At 41.8% G+C, this 14,489-nt stretch overlaps 4 non-coding genes across 4 annotated transcripts; 2 read left to right on the top strand and 2 right to left on the bottom strand.

Annotated features, from left to right (window-relative positions):
• The first annotated feature begins 102 nt into the window (after positions 1 to 102).
• On the top strand, positions 103 to 175 carry TRNAR-CCU (transfer RNA arginine (anticodon CCU)). Its single transcript has one exon. It is a non-coding gene; the product is annotated as a tRNA-Arg (tRNA).
• Positions 176 to 438: 263 nt separating this feature from the next.
• On the top strand, positions 439 to 521 carry TRNAL-CAG (transfer RNA leucine (anticodon CAG)). Its single transcript has one exon. It is a non-coding gene; the product is annotated as a tRNA-Leu (tRNA).
• Positions 522 to 3,363: 2,842 nt separating this feature from the next.
• Positions 3,364 to 3,436, bottom strand: TRNAF-GAA (transfer RNA phenylalanine (anticodon GAA)). The gene has a single exon. It is a non-coding gene; the product is annotated as a tRNA-Phe (tRNA).
• A 3,844-nt stretch (positions 3,437 to 7,280) lies between these two features.
• Positions 7,281 to 7,353, bottom strand: TRNAF-GAA (transfer RNA phenylalanine (anticodon GAA)). Its single transcript has one exon. It is a non-coding gene; the product is annotated as a tRNA-Phe (tRNA).
• Positions 7,354 to 14,489: the final 7,136 nt, after the last annotated feature.

Raw genomic sequence — 14,489 nt, forward strand, 5'->3', positions numbered from 1 at the left:
CTGTGCTTGGGCATACTCCTGATTCAGACTTAGCCAGTCACAGAAACGAGCAGTGGTCTGTACATCCATGTGTAACTACACATACCCATCAACAAAATCAGTGCCCCAGTGGCCTAATGGATAAGGCACTGGCCTCCTAAGCCAGGGATTGTGGGTTCGAGTCCCATCTGGGGTAGAATGCATTTCCCCTACTTTTTTGTACACCCATTATGCTGTTTATTGCAATCTTTACATGTTTTATGGAACAACGACATCTACATAAAGAGGCGCTGTTTATTTTTACTATAAAGGATTCAAAAGAAATGTTGCTTTATCCATTGTTCCATTATAGCTGCCCATGTGTATATCAGTCACATGACAGTAAAATAAAAGTGAAATGTGGGAAAACTTGTGTTGTCACCTGGATTAGAAAGAGTTAAACACAAAAGTGAATGTAAAGTCAGGATGGCCGAGCGGTCTAAGGCGCTGCGTTCAGGTCGCAGTCTCCTCTGGAGGTGTGGGTTCGAATCCCACTTCTGACAATAATATTTTTAAACCCACAGAGTATCTGCATCATAAGGGAAGATAAAAAAGGCTCTAAGGAAATATTTTCATCAAAACGTGTCCCACATCCAACAATCGGAGGCGGCCTCACTTCAGACGGAACCCTAACACACTTACTGTACTCACCTCTGCTGGACATAACACCTCTGACTGGGTGACATGTAGGATCAACTGTCAAAATTAAAAAATCTATACAGTGGGGAGTTCATGGAAAAGTAACAATACCACATCCCCTCACACACTGCAGCAACAACACTGTGTATTTGGTTGGTATACAGATACTTGTGATCATGTGGAATATACTTGCATCTGTATCATGTGGAATATACTTGTATCTGTATCATGGGGAATATACTTGTATCTGTATCATGTGGAATATACTTGTATCTGTAGCATGAGGAATATACTTGTATCTGTATCATGAGGAATATACTTGTATCTGTATCATGAGGAATATACTTGTATCTGTATCATGTGGAATATACTTGTATCTGTATCATGTGGAATATACTTGTATCTGTATCATGGGGAATATACTTGTATCTGTATCATGTGGAATATACTTGTATCTGTATCATGAGGAATATACTTGTATCTGTATCATGAGGAATATACTTGTATCTGTATCACGTGGGATATACTTGTATCTGTATCATGAGGAATATACTTGTATCTGCATCATGGGGAATATACTTGTATCTGTATCATGGGGAATATACTTGTATCTGTATCATGTGGAATATACTTGTATCTGTATCATGGGGAATATACTTGTATCTGTATCATGTGGAATATACTTGTATCTGTATCATGTGGAATATACTTGTATCTGTATCATGAGGAATATACTTGTATCTGTATCATGAGGAATATACTTGTATCTGTATCATGAGGAATATACTTGTATCTGTATCATGGGGAATATACTTGTATCTGTATCATGTGGAATATACTTGTATCTGTATCATGGGGAATATACTTGTATCTGTATCATGTGGAATATATTTGTATCTGTATCATGTGGAATATACTTGTATCTGTATCATGTGGAATATACTTGTATCTGTATCACGTGGAATATACTTGTATCTGTATCATGTGGAATATACTTGTATCTGTATCATGTGGAATATACTTGTATCTGTATCATGGGGAATATACTTGTATCTGTATCACGTGGAATATACTTGTATCTGTATCACGTGGAATATACTTGTATCTGTATCACGGGGAATATACTTGTATCTGTATCATGAGGAATATACTTGTATCTGTATCATGGGGAATATACTTGTATCTGTATCATGGGGAATATACTTGTATCTGTATCATGGGGAATATACTTGTATCTGTATCATGGGGAATATACTTGTATCTGTATCACGTGGAATATACTTGTATCTGTATCACGTGGAATATACTTGTATCTGTATCATGTGGAATATACTTGTATCTGTATCATGTGGAATATACTTGTATCTGTATTATAAGGAATATACTTGTATCTGTATCATGTGGAATATACTTGTATCTGTATTATAAGGAATATACTTGTATCTGTATCACGTGGAATATACTTGTATCTGTATCACGTGGAATATACTTGTATCTGTATCATGTGGAATATACTTGTATCTGTATCATGGGGAATATACTTGTATCTGTATCATGTGGAATATACTTGTATCTGTATCATGTGGAATATACTCACAATGTATTAAAAAAAGAAATGTTTTCAAATCAACTGCCGGCAGAAAGTTATACAGATTTGTAAATGACTTCTATTTAATAATCTTAAAGGGGTACTCCGGTGGAAAACTGTTTTTTTAAATCAACTGGTGCCAGAAAGTTAAACAGATTTGTAAATTACTTCTATAAAAAAATCATAATCCTTCCAGTACTTATCAGCTGCTGAATACTACAGAGGAAATTATTTTCTTTTTGGAACACAGAGCTCTCTGCTGACATCACGAGCACAGTGCTCTCTGCTGACATATCTGTCCATTTTAAGAACTGTCCAGAGTAGGAGAAAATCCCCATAGCAAACATATGCTGCTCTGGACAGTTCCTAAAATGGACAGAGATGTCAGCAGAGAGCACTGTGCTCATGATGTCAGCAGAGAGAACTGTGGTCATGATGTCAGAAGAGAGCTCTGTGTTTCAAAAAGAAAATAATTTCCTCTGTAGCATACAGACCCTAAAAAGTACTGGAAGGATTAAGATTTTTTTTAAAGAAGTAATTTACAAATCTGTTTAACTTTCTGGCACCAATTGATTAAAAAAAAAAAAAAAAGAGTACCCCTTTAACCCTTTCAGTAGAGCTGCTGTACTGCTCTAGAGGAAGTTGTGTAGTTCTTTCCAGTCTGTGTCAGGATCTGTCCAGAGCAGGAGCAAATTCCCATAGCAAACCTCTCCTACTCTGGACAGTTCCTGACATGGACAGAGGTGTCAGCAGAGAGCACTGTGGTCAGACTGGAAAGAACTACACAACTTCCTCTGCAGCATACAGCAGCTGATAAGTACTGGAAGGATTCATATTTTTATATAGAAGTCATTTACAAATCTGTTTTACTTTCTGGCACCAGTTAATTTGAAAACATTTTCTAAACCATAATTACAGCTCCTGCAAAAGAAGAAAAAAAAGAGAAAGGAAAGAAAAGGCCTCATACAGCGACATAATAAGTAATGACCCCCAGAATACTATTATACCATAAATTAAAAAATTGCTTATGCCCTGAAGGAGTTAACTGTTCATCGCCTGCAGATCAATTATACATATATGGACTTTATACATCTCTAAAGGTTGAGAAAAACACAATCTGCCGAAACCCGGGATCGAACCAGGGACCTTTAGATCTTCAGTCTAACGCTCTCCCAACTGAGCTATTTCGGCTGTGTGTTTTTCTTAAAGGGACAGTGTAAAAGCTCAAGAATATACGACAAGCTCACATGTAGCCATAGAGGGAACTTCTTATCTATTATTTCCAGAAGTCTTTACATCAGTGTTTTCCAAACAGTGTGTCTCCAGCTGTTGCAAAACTACAACTCACAGCATGCCCGGACAGCCAAAGGCTGTCCGGGCATGCTGGGAGTTGTAGTTTTGCAACAGCTGGAGACACACTGTTTGGAAAACACTGCTTTACATGTAGTGTAGATCTTTACAGCCAGACAGGAGTTTTGTAATAAATCCTTTTGGGACTTATGGTACAACCCCGAGTATAACAGTGCAAATAACATTATCAGCCATGATAGATAAAAATTGTCTTGGTCTTCAAGGAGTTAACCATTGTCTGCAGATCTTTATGCTGGTTAGGTCTTTTTATATACAATATGATTCTTATTTCAATAGACTCTAATGTTAAAGCGGTACTCCACCCCTAGACATGTTATCCCCTATTCAAAGTATAGGGGATAACATGTCTGATTGCAGGGGGGGGGGGGGGTCCCGGCCATTGGGATCCTCCGCGATCTCTGTGCCGACGCTGAGGCGTTACGGTCACAGAAGTCTGGGGCTTCCGTGATGTCATGCCACGCCGGATGACTGGGGTGCCGCGGAGGAGATCGCGGTGGTCCCCAACTGCCGGACCCCCGCGATCAGACATGTTATCCCCTATCCTTTTGATAGGGGATAACATGTCTAGTTGTGGAGTACTGCTTTAAAGGGGTACTCCGTCGGAAACATTTTTTTTTTTTAAATCAACTGGTGCCAGAAAGTTAAACAGATTTGTAAATTATTTCTATTAAAAAATCTTAATCCTTCCAGTACTTATTAGCTGCTGAATACTACAGAAGAAGTTCTTTCCTTTTTGGAACACAGAGCTCTCTGCTGACATCACAAGCACAGTGCTCTCTGCTGACATCTCTGAAATGGACAGAGATGTCAGCAGAGAGCACTGTGCTCGTGATGTCAGCAGAAAGCTCTGTGTTCCAAAAAGAAAATAATTTCCTCTATAGTATTCAGCAGCTAATAAGTACTGGAAGGATTAAGATTTTTTTTAATAGAAGTAATTTACAAATCTGTTTAACTTTCTGGCACCAGTTTATTTAAAGAAAGAAAGGTTTTCTACCGGAGTACCCCTTTAAGCTGTAGAGTTTATTGTCTTTAGCACTTAAAGGGGTTGTGCGCTGCCCTGACTTTCGGAGCTCCGCTCACAGCGTCCGGAAGTTCATTACTCCGAACGCTGTGTGCGGGCTTCCGTGACGTCACGCCCGCCCCCTCACGACGTCTCGCCCGCCCCCTCGTGACGCCTCGCCCGCCCCCTCAACGAAAGTCTATGGGAAGGGGGAGCTCCGAAAATTAGGGCAGCGCACAACCCCTTTAAGACTGAAGAAACTTTTTGGGTTCATGCATTGGCCGCATTATGAGGAATACCCTGAGGGGTGTAAGTAGAGTCCCCTGGGCCCCAGGGAAAATTCTAAGGGTATGTTCACGCGGCAGAATGTCAGTGCGGAATTCCGCCGGAACATTCCGCACAGACATTCCGCTGCAGCATGGTCCCATTGATTTTAATGGGAAATCTATTGGTGTCTATGATACGGCACATTTCCAAACAGTCCTAGTTGCCCGCCGGATCGTGCAAATGTGCAGAATGTCTGCCCGTGTTTTCCGGGTGGACATTTCGCACATTTTACTACCGTGTGAACATACCCGCACACACAAAACTTCAGGGGCACACTGCTAGCTTTGTGTGTTATTAATAAGGGACAAATAATACTGCCACACCATGACCACAACCATTACCACTGACTAATGACTGACTAATACTGCTACACTGTTACTGAATAACATCTATTATACAAAGATTTATATTCTCACATACAGGGACCATATAGAAGTAGATATAAGCCCTACACAGGCTCTGCAGATTATGTAAGTGATTACAGTGCAGGTACAAACAGTAACTGACCGGGGGTGTTTTCTCTGATCAGAGTTGTCCCCTTTTCCTTTCTTCATCTGTTCCTGGAGTATGCTTAATCCCTGGAGTAGTGAGGGGGGGGATACCTTTCGTCAAACCGCCCACCGGAAGTAAAGGGACAGGTGCCACATCCCCTTTTCTAGCAGAGCCTCATTAGACCACGCCCCCTTCCATCCCTAGGCCATGCCCCCTTCCCTGCATAGCTTCGCCCCCCTTTCTCCCATAGTCACCGATGTAGTCTCCTAAATGGATGTGAATGTTTATAGTATGGGGCCCCCCGAGTAATATGTACCCCTTTCCTTGCATAGCTTCCCCCCCCTTTCTCCCACATTCACTGACATAGACTCCTAAATGGATATGAATGTTTATAGTGTGGGGCCCCCCGAGTAATATGTACCCCCTTCCTTGCATAGCTTCCCCCCCCCTTTCTCCCACATTCACTGACATAGACTCCTAAATGGATGTGAATGTTTATAGTGTGGGGCCCCCCGAGTAATATGTACCCCCTTCCTTGCATAGCTTCCCCCCCCCCCTTTCTCCCACATTCACTGACATAGACTCCTAAATGGATGTGAATGTTTATAGTGTGGGGCCCCCCGAGTAATATGTACCCCCTTCCTTGCATAGCTTCCCCCCCCTTTCTCCCACATTCACTGACATAGACTCCTAAATGGATGTGACTGTTTATAGTGTGGGGCCCCAAGTGTAATATGTGGACATGCAGCAGACTACAATACTTCTACGGCAGCTGTTCTCGCTTCTGTCATTTTTCACAGTATACAATGAATGCTTGATGCTATACTACGCGCCTTGTGCTATAATTAAACATCTGGTATTTATTTAGCTCTCTGTCATTTCTTACCATACACTTTACAATATGCCCCATTCCTAAAACTAGATTAAAATTTAAAATTAGGTAAATGTTGCATTTATACTATAGAGCCCTATACACCTAATTGAAAAAGAGATTTGTGGCGCGTTGCATCTCTTGATTTCTATAATACATTTAGCTATATAAATAATTATTCTATGAAATGTGCTTGAATACATGATTAGTTCTATTAATAAAGCTTTATAAACCCATCAGACATAACTTTAATACCAAAGCCTAATGTTATGTCCCATCATACATAACAGCAATACCACCGCCTAAAATTGTGTCCCAGCAGCCATAAAATTAAAGGGGTTATCAAGGAAAAAACTTTTTATATATATATATATATATATATATATATATATATATATATATATATATCTCAACTGGCTCCAGAAAGTTAAACAGATTTGTAAATTACTTCTATTTAAAAATCTTAATCCTTTCAGTACTTATGAGCTTCTGAAGTTAAGGTTGTTCTTTTCTGTCTAAGTGCTCTCTGATGACACGTGTCTCGGGAAACGCCCAGTTTAGAAGAGGTTTGCTATGGGGATTTGCTTCTAAACTGGGCGTTTCCCGAGACACGTGTCATCAGAGAGGACTTAGACAGAAAAGAACAACCTTAACTTCAGAAGCTCATAAGTACTGAAAGGATTAAGATTTTTTTTTATAGAAGTAATTTACAAATCTGTTTAACTTTCTGGCACCAGTTGATTTGAAAACATTTTCTAAACCATAATTACAGCTCCTGCAAAAGAAGAAAGAAAAAAAGAGAAAGAAGAAAAAAGGCCTCATACAGCGACATAAAAAGTAATGACCCCCAGAATACTATTATACTATAAATTCTAAATTGCTTATGCCCTGAAGGAGTTAACTGTTCATCGCCTGCAGATCAATTATACTCATCTGGACTTTATACATCTCTAAAGGTTGAGAAAAATACAATCTGCCGAAACCCGGGATCGAACCAGGGACCTTTAGATCTTCAGTCTAACGCTCTCCCAACTGAGCTATTTCGGCTGAGTGTTTTTCTTAAAGGGACAGTGGAAAAGCTCAAAAATATACAACCAGCTCACATGTAGCCCTAGAGGGAACTTCTTATCTATTATTTCCGGAACAGTCTTTACATCAGTGTTTTCCAAACAGTGTGTCTCCAGCTGTTGCAAAACTACAACTCCCAGCATGCCCGGACAGCCTTTGGCTGTCCGGGCATGCTGGGAGTTGTAGTTTTGCAACAGCTGGAGACACACTATTTGGAAAACGCTGCTTTACATGTAGTGTAGATCTTTACAGCCAATCTGGAGTTTTGTAATAAATCCTTATGGTACAACCCCGAGTATAACAGTGCAAATAACATTATCAGCCATGATAGATAAAAATTGTCTTGGTCCTCAAGGAGTTAACCATTGTCTGCAGATCTTTATGCTGTTTCCCAAAGGGAAACATAGTAACAGTTTGTAAGGTTGAAAAAAGACAAGAGGCTATTGAGTCCAGAGACACAATATTGTGCAGTGGTGTTATAAGAGATGAGAGAACCTTCAGTAAATTCGATTCGTCACGAACTTCTCGGCTCGGCAGTTGATGACTTTTCCTGCATAAATTAGTTCAGCCTTCAGGGGGTCCAGTGAGCTGGAAAAGGTGGATACAGTCCTAGGAAAGAGTCTCCTAGGACTGTGTCCACCTTTTCCAGCCCATGGGAGCACCGGAAAGTTGAACTAATTTATGCAGGAAAAGACATCAACTGCCGAGCCGAGAAGTTCGTGACGAATCTAATTTACTGTAAGTTCGCTCATCTCTAGTGTTAATATTATAGCTCATGGGACACAATATTAGGAGCTGGTAATTATTTTATGGCTGATGAAACATATTAGGCGGTGGTATTAACCCCTTAAGGACCCAGCCATTTTACACCTTAGGACCCGGCCATTTTTTGAACATCTGACCACTGTCACTTTAAACATTAATAACTCTGGGATGCTTTTACTTATCATTCTGATTCCGAGATTGTTTTTTCGTGACATATTCTACTTTAACTTAGTGGTAAAATTTTATGGTAACTTGCATCCTTTCTTGGTGAAAAATCCCAAAATTTGATGAAAAATTTGAAAATTTAGCATTATTCTAACTTTGAAGCTCTCTGCTTGTAATGAAAATGGATATTACAAATATTATTTTATTTTATTCACATATACAATATGTCTACTTTATGTTTGCATCATAAAATTGACGAGTTTTTACTTTTGGAAGACATCAGAGGGCTTCAAAGTTCAGCAGCAATTTTCCAATTTTTCACAAAATTTCCAAAATCACAATTTTTACGGGACCAGTTCAGGTTTGAAGTGGATTTGAAGGGTCTTCATCTTAGAAATACCCCACAAAAGACCCCATTATAAAAATTGCACCCCCCAAAGTATTCAAAATGACATTCAGTCAGCATTTTAACCCTTTAGGTGTTTCACAGGAATAGCAGCAAAGTGAAGGAGAAAATTCACAATCTTCATTTTTTACACTCGCATGTTCTTGTAGACCCAATTTTTAAATTTTTATAAGGGGTAAAAGGAGAAAATGTATACTTCTATTTGTAGCCCAATTTCTCTCGAGTAAGCACATACCTCATATGTCTATGTGAAGTGTTCGGCGGGCACAGTAGAGGGCTCAGAAGGGAAGGAGCGACAAGGGGATTTTGGAGCGTACGTTTTTCTGAAATGGTTTTTGGGGGGCATGTTGCATTTAGGAAGCCCCTATGGTGCCAGAACAGGAAAAAAAACACATGGCATACCATTTTGGAAACTATACCCCTTGAGGAACGTAACAAGGAATAAAGTGAGCCTTAATACCCCACAGGTGTTTCACGACTTTTGCATATGTAAAAAAAAAAATATTTTTTTTCACTAAAATGTGTGTTTCCCCCCAAATTTCACATTTTTGCAAGGGTTAATAGCAGAAAATACCCCCCAAAATTTGTAACCCCATCTCTTCTGAGTATGGAGGTACCCCATAAGTTGACCTGAAGTGCACTATGGGCGAACTACAATGCTCAGAAGAGAAGGAGTCATATTTGGCTTTTTGAGAGCAAATTTTGCTCGGGGGCATGTCGCATTTAGGAAGCCCCTATGGTGCCAGGACAGCAAAAAATACCCACATGCCATACCATTTTGGAAACTAGACCCCTTGAGGAACGTAACAAGGAATAAAGTGAGCCTTAATACCCCACAGGGGTTTCACGACTTTTGCATACGTTAAAAAAAAAAAAATTCACTAAAATGTGTGTTTCCCCCCCCAATTTCACATTTTTGCAAGGGTTAATAGCAGAAAATACCTACCAAAATGTGTAACCCCATCTCTTCTGAGTATGGAGGTACCCCATAAGTTGACCTGAAGTGCACTATGGGCGAACTACAATGCTCAGAAGAGAAGGAGTCATATTTGGCTTTTTGAGAGCAAATTTTGCTCGGGGGCATGTCGCATTTAGGAAGCCCCTATGGTGCCAGGACAGCAAAATAACCCCCACATGGCATTCCATTTTGGAAACTAGACCCCTTGAGGAACATAACAAGGGGTACAGTGAGCATTTACCCCCACTGCTGTCTGTCAGATCTTTGGAACAGTGGGCTGTACAAAATTTTTAATTTGCGCAGCCCACTGTTCCAAAGATCTGTCAGACACCAGTGGGGTGTAAAATTCTCACTGCACCCCTCATTACATTCCGTGAGGGGTGTAGTTTCCGAAATGGGGTCACATGTGGGTTTTTCTTTTTTGCGTTTGTCAAAACCGCTATAACAATCAGCCACCCCTGTGCAAATCACCTAAAATGTACATGGTGCACTCTCCCTTCTGGGCCTTGTTGTGCGCCCCCAGAGCACTTTGCGCCCACATATGGGGTATCTCCGTAGTCGGGGGGCTTTTTTGGGGGGCTTTTTTCCCTTTTACCTCTTGTCAAAATGAAAAGTATAGGGCAACACCAGCATGTTAGTGTAAAAAATTTATTTTTTTACACTAACATGCTGGTGTAGACCCCAACTTCACCTTTTCATAAGGGGTGAAAGGAGAAAAAGCCCCCCAAAATTTGTTAGGCAATTTCTCCCGAGTACGGCGATACCCCATATGTGGCCCTAAACTGTTGCCTTGAAATACGACAGGGCTCCGAAGTGAGAGAGCGCCATGCGCATTTGAGACCTAAATTAGGGACTTGCATAGGGGTGAACATAGGGGTATTCTACGCCAGTGATTCCCAAACAGGGTGCCTCCAGCTGTTGCAAAACTCCCAGCATGCTTGGACAGTCGATGGCTGTCTGGCAATAATGGGAGTTGTTGTTTTGCAACAGCTGGAGGCTCCATTTTGAAAACAGTGGCGTACCAGACGTTTTTCATTTTTATTGGGGAGGGGAGGGGGGCTGTGTAGGGATATGTGTATATGTAGTGTTTTTTACTTTTTATTTTATTTTGTGTTAGTGTAGTGTAGTGTAGTGTTTTTAGGGTACAGTCACACGGACGGGGGGTTACAGCGATTTTCCCGCTGCGAGTTTGAGCTGCCGCGCAAAATTTGCTGCATCGCAAACTTGCAGCCTGATACTCACTGTAAGCCCCCTGCCCATGTGAATGTACCCTGTACATTCACAGGGGGGGGGGGGGACGACCTCCAGCTGGTGCAAAACTACAACTCCCAGCATGCACAGTCTATCAGTGCATGCTGGTAGTTATAGTTTTGCAACAGCTGGAGGCACACGGGTTGGGAAACACTGAGTTAGGAAACAGACAATGTTTCCCAACCAGTGTGCCTCCAGTTGTTGCAAAACCACAACTCCCAAACATTCTGAGGCATGCTGGGAGTAGTAGTTCGACAACATCTTTAGAGCCAGATGTTGCTGAACTACAACTCCCAGCATGCTTGGAGTTGTAGTTTGCAACATCTGGAGGACTACAGTTTGCAGACCACTAATACAGTGGTTCCCAATCTGTGCCCTTCCAGATGTTGCAAAACTACAACTCCCAGTATGCCTGGACAGTAAGGGCATGCTGAGGATGTGTAGTTTTGCAACATCTGGAAGGGCACAGTGGTCCCAAAACTGTGGACCTCCAGATGTTGCAAAACTGCAACTCCCAGCATGCCCAGATGCCAAGGGCTGTCTGGGCATGCTGGGAGTTGTAGTATACAGGGTCCCAATACAGCAATGCATGTCGCTTTACGGCGACGTGCATTGCTGTAAAGGGCCCGACCGCGGCTGAAGATCTACTCACCTTTCGCCGCCTCCGCCATCTTCCTCGCCGGGATCCGGGTCTTCAGGGACGAGGTAAGTAGCGGGGCGGGCCGCAGCACTCCCCCCTCCCACGCTGCGTCCTCCGGTCTTCCTCCCGTCCTCTCCGGACTTCCAGGGGCCGGGCAGGACGGGAGGAAGTATGCGCCCCCCCCCCCCCCCCCTGTGATTGGTCGGTTAACTAACCGACGGATCGCAGGGGATCGGAGGAGGTGGCCGGCTTGCCACCTCGCTCCTAGGCTCCAGCATGGTCCTGGCTGTCTGTGACAGCCGGGATCATGCAAAATTACCGGGTGGTCGGGTCCCAGAGACCCGATCAGCCCGGTATCGCCGCAGATCGCAAGGGCGATTTCCCTTGCAATTTGCGGCGATCGTCGACATGGGGGGCCTACATGGCCCCCCTCTGCGTTTGCCCTGGATCCCTGCTGAAGGATTTCAGCAGGGATCCGCTTCCGATCTCCGCCGGGTGAGCGGCAGAGACCAGGAAAAGACATGACGTATGCATACGTCATGGGTCCTTAACCCCTTCAGGACCAAGCCCATTTTGGCCTTAAGGACCAGAGCGTTTTTTGCACATCTGACCACTGTCACTTTAAACATTAATAACTCTGGAATGCTTTTAGTTATCAATCTGATTCCGAGATTGTTTTTTCGTGACATATTCTACTTTAACATGGTGGTAAATTTTTGTGGTAACTTGCATCCTTTCCTTGTGAAAAATCCTAAAATTTGATGAAAAATTTGAAAATTTTGCATTTTTCTAACTTTGAAGCTCTCTGCTTGTAAGGAAAATGTATATTACAAATAAAAAAAAATTTTATTCACATATACAATATGTCTACTTCTATGTTTGCATCATAAAAGTGACGAGTTTTTACTTTTGGAAGACACCAGAGGGCTTCAAAGTTCAGCAGAAATTTTTAAATTTTTTACAAAATTTTCAAACTCACTATTTTTCAGGGACCAGTTCAGGTTTGAAGTGGATTTGAAGGGTCTTCATATTAGAAATACCCCACAAATGACCCCATTATAAAAACTACACCCCCCAAAGTATTCAAAATGACATTCAGTCAGCATTTTAACCCTTTAGGTGTTTCACAGGAATAGAATCAAAGTGAAGGAGAAAATTCACAATCTTCATTTTTTACACTCGCATGTTCTTGTAGACCCAATTTTTGAATTTTTACAAGGGGTAAAAGGAGAAAATGTATACTTATATTTGTAGCCCAATTCCTCTCGAGTAAACACATACCTCATATGTCTATGTAAAAAGTTCGGCGGGCGCAGTAGAGGGCTCAGAAGGGAAAGAGTGACAACGGGATTTTGGAGAGTACGTTTTTCTGAAATGGTTTTTGGGGGGCATGTTGCATTTAGGAAGCCCCTATGGTGCCAGAACAGCAAAAAACCCTCACATGCCATACCATTTTGGAAACTAGACCCCTTGAGGAACATAACAAGGAATAAAGTGAGCCTTAATACCCCACAGGTGTTTCACGACTTTTGCATATGTAAATTTTTTTTAATTTTTTTTCACTAAAATGTGTGTTTCCCCCCAAATTTCAAATTTTTCCAAGGGTTAATAGCAGGAAATACCCCCAAATATTTGTAACCCCTTCTCTTCTGAGTATGGAGGTACCCCATAAGTTGACCTGAAGTACACTACGGGCGAACTACAATGCTCAGAAGAGAAGGAGTCATATTTGGCTTTTTGAGAGCAAATTTTGCTCGGGGGGCATGTCGCATTTAGGAAGCCCCTATGGTGCCAGAACAGCAAAAAAAAAAACACATGGCATACTATTTTGGAAACTAGACCCCTTGAGGAACGTAATAAGGAATAAAGTGAGCCTTAATACCCCACAGGTGTTTCACGACTTTTGCATATGTAAAAAAATAAATATTTTTTTTCACTAAAATGTGTGTTTCCCCCCAAATTTCACATTTTTCCAAGGGTTAATAGCAGAAAATACCCCCCAAAATTTGTAACCCCATCTCTTCTGAGTATGGAGGTACCCCATAAGTTGACCTGAAGTGCACTATGGGCGAACTACAATGCTCAGAAGAGAAGGAGTCATATTTGGCTTTTTGAGAGCAAATTTTGCTCGGGGAGCATGTCGCATTTAGGAAGCCCCTATGGTGCTAGGACAGCAAAAAAAAAAAACACATGGCATACTATTTTGGAAACTAGACCCCTTGAGGAACGTAACAAGGGGTACAGTGAGCATTTGCCCCCCCACTGGTGTCTGACAGATCTTTGGAACAGTGGGCTGTACAAGTTTTCATTTTCACGGACCACTGTTCCAAAGATCAGTCAGACACCTGTGGGGGGTAAATTCTCACTGCACCCCTCATTACATTCCGTGAGGGGTGTAGTTTCCGAAATGGGGTCACATGTGGGTTTTTTTTTTTTTTTTGCATTTGTCAAAACCGCTGTAACAATCAGCCACCCCTGTGCAAATCACCTCAAATGTACATGGTGCACTCTCCCTTCTGGGCCTTGTTGTGCGCCCCCAGAGCACTTTGCGCCCACATATGGGGTATCTCCGTAGTCGGGAGAAATTGTGTTACAAATTTTGGGGGGCTTTTTTCCCTTTTACCTCTTGTGAAAATGTAAAGTACAGGGCAACATCAGCATGTTAGTGTAAAAAATTTTAATTTTTTACACTAACATTCTGGTGTAGACCCCAACATTTCCTTTTCATGAAGGGTTAAAGAAGAAAATACCCCCCAAACCTTGTAACGCAATTTCTCCCGAGTACGGCGATACCCCATATGTGACCCTAAACTGTTGCCTTGAAATACGACAGGGCTCCAAAGTGAGAGCGCCATGTGCATTTGAGGCCTAAATTAGGGATTTGCATAGGGGTGGACATAGGGGTATTCTACGCCAGTGATTCCCAAACA

Source organism: Hyla sarda, chromosome 10, assembly GCF_029499605.1.
Source record: "Hyla sarda isolate aHylSar1 chromosome 10, aHylSar1.hap1, whole genome shotgun sequence".
Classification (NCBI taxonomy): Eukaryota; Metazoa; Chordata; class Amphibia; order Anura; family Hylidae; genus Hyla; species Hyla sarda.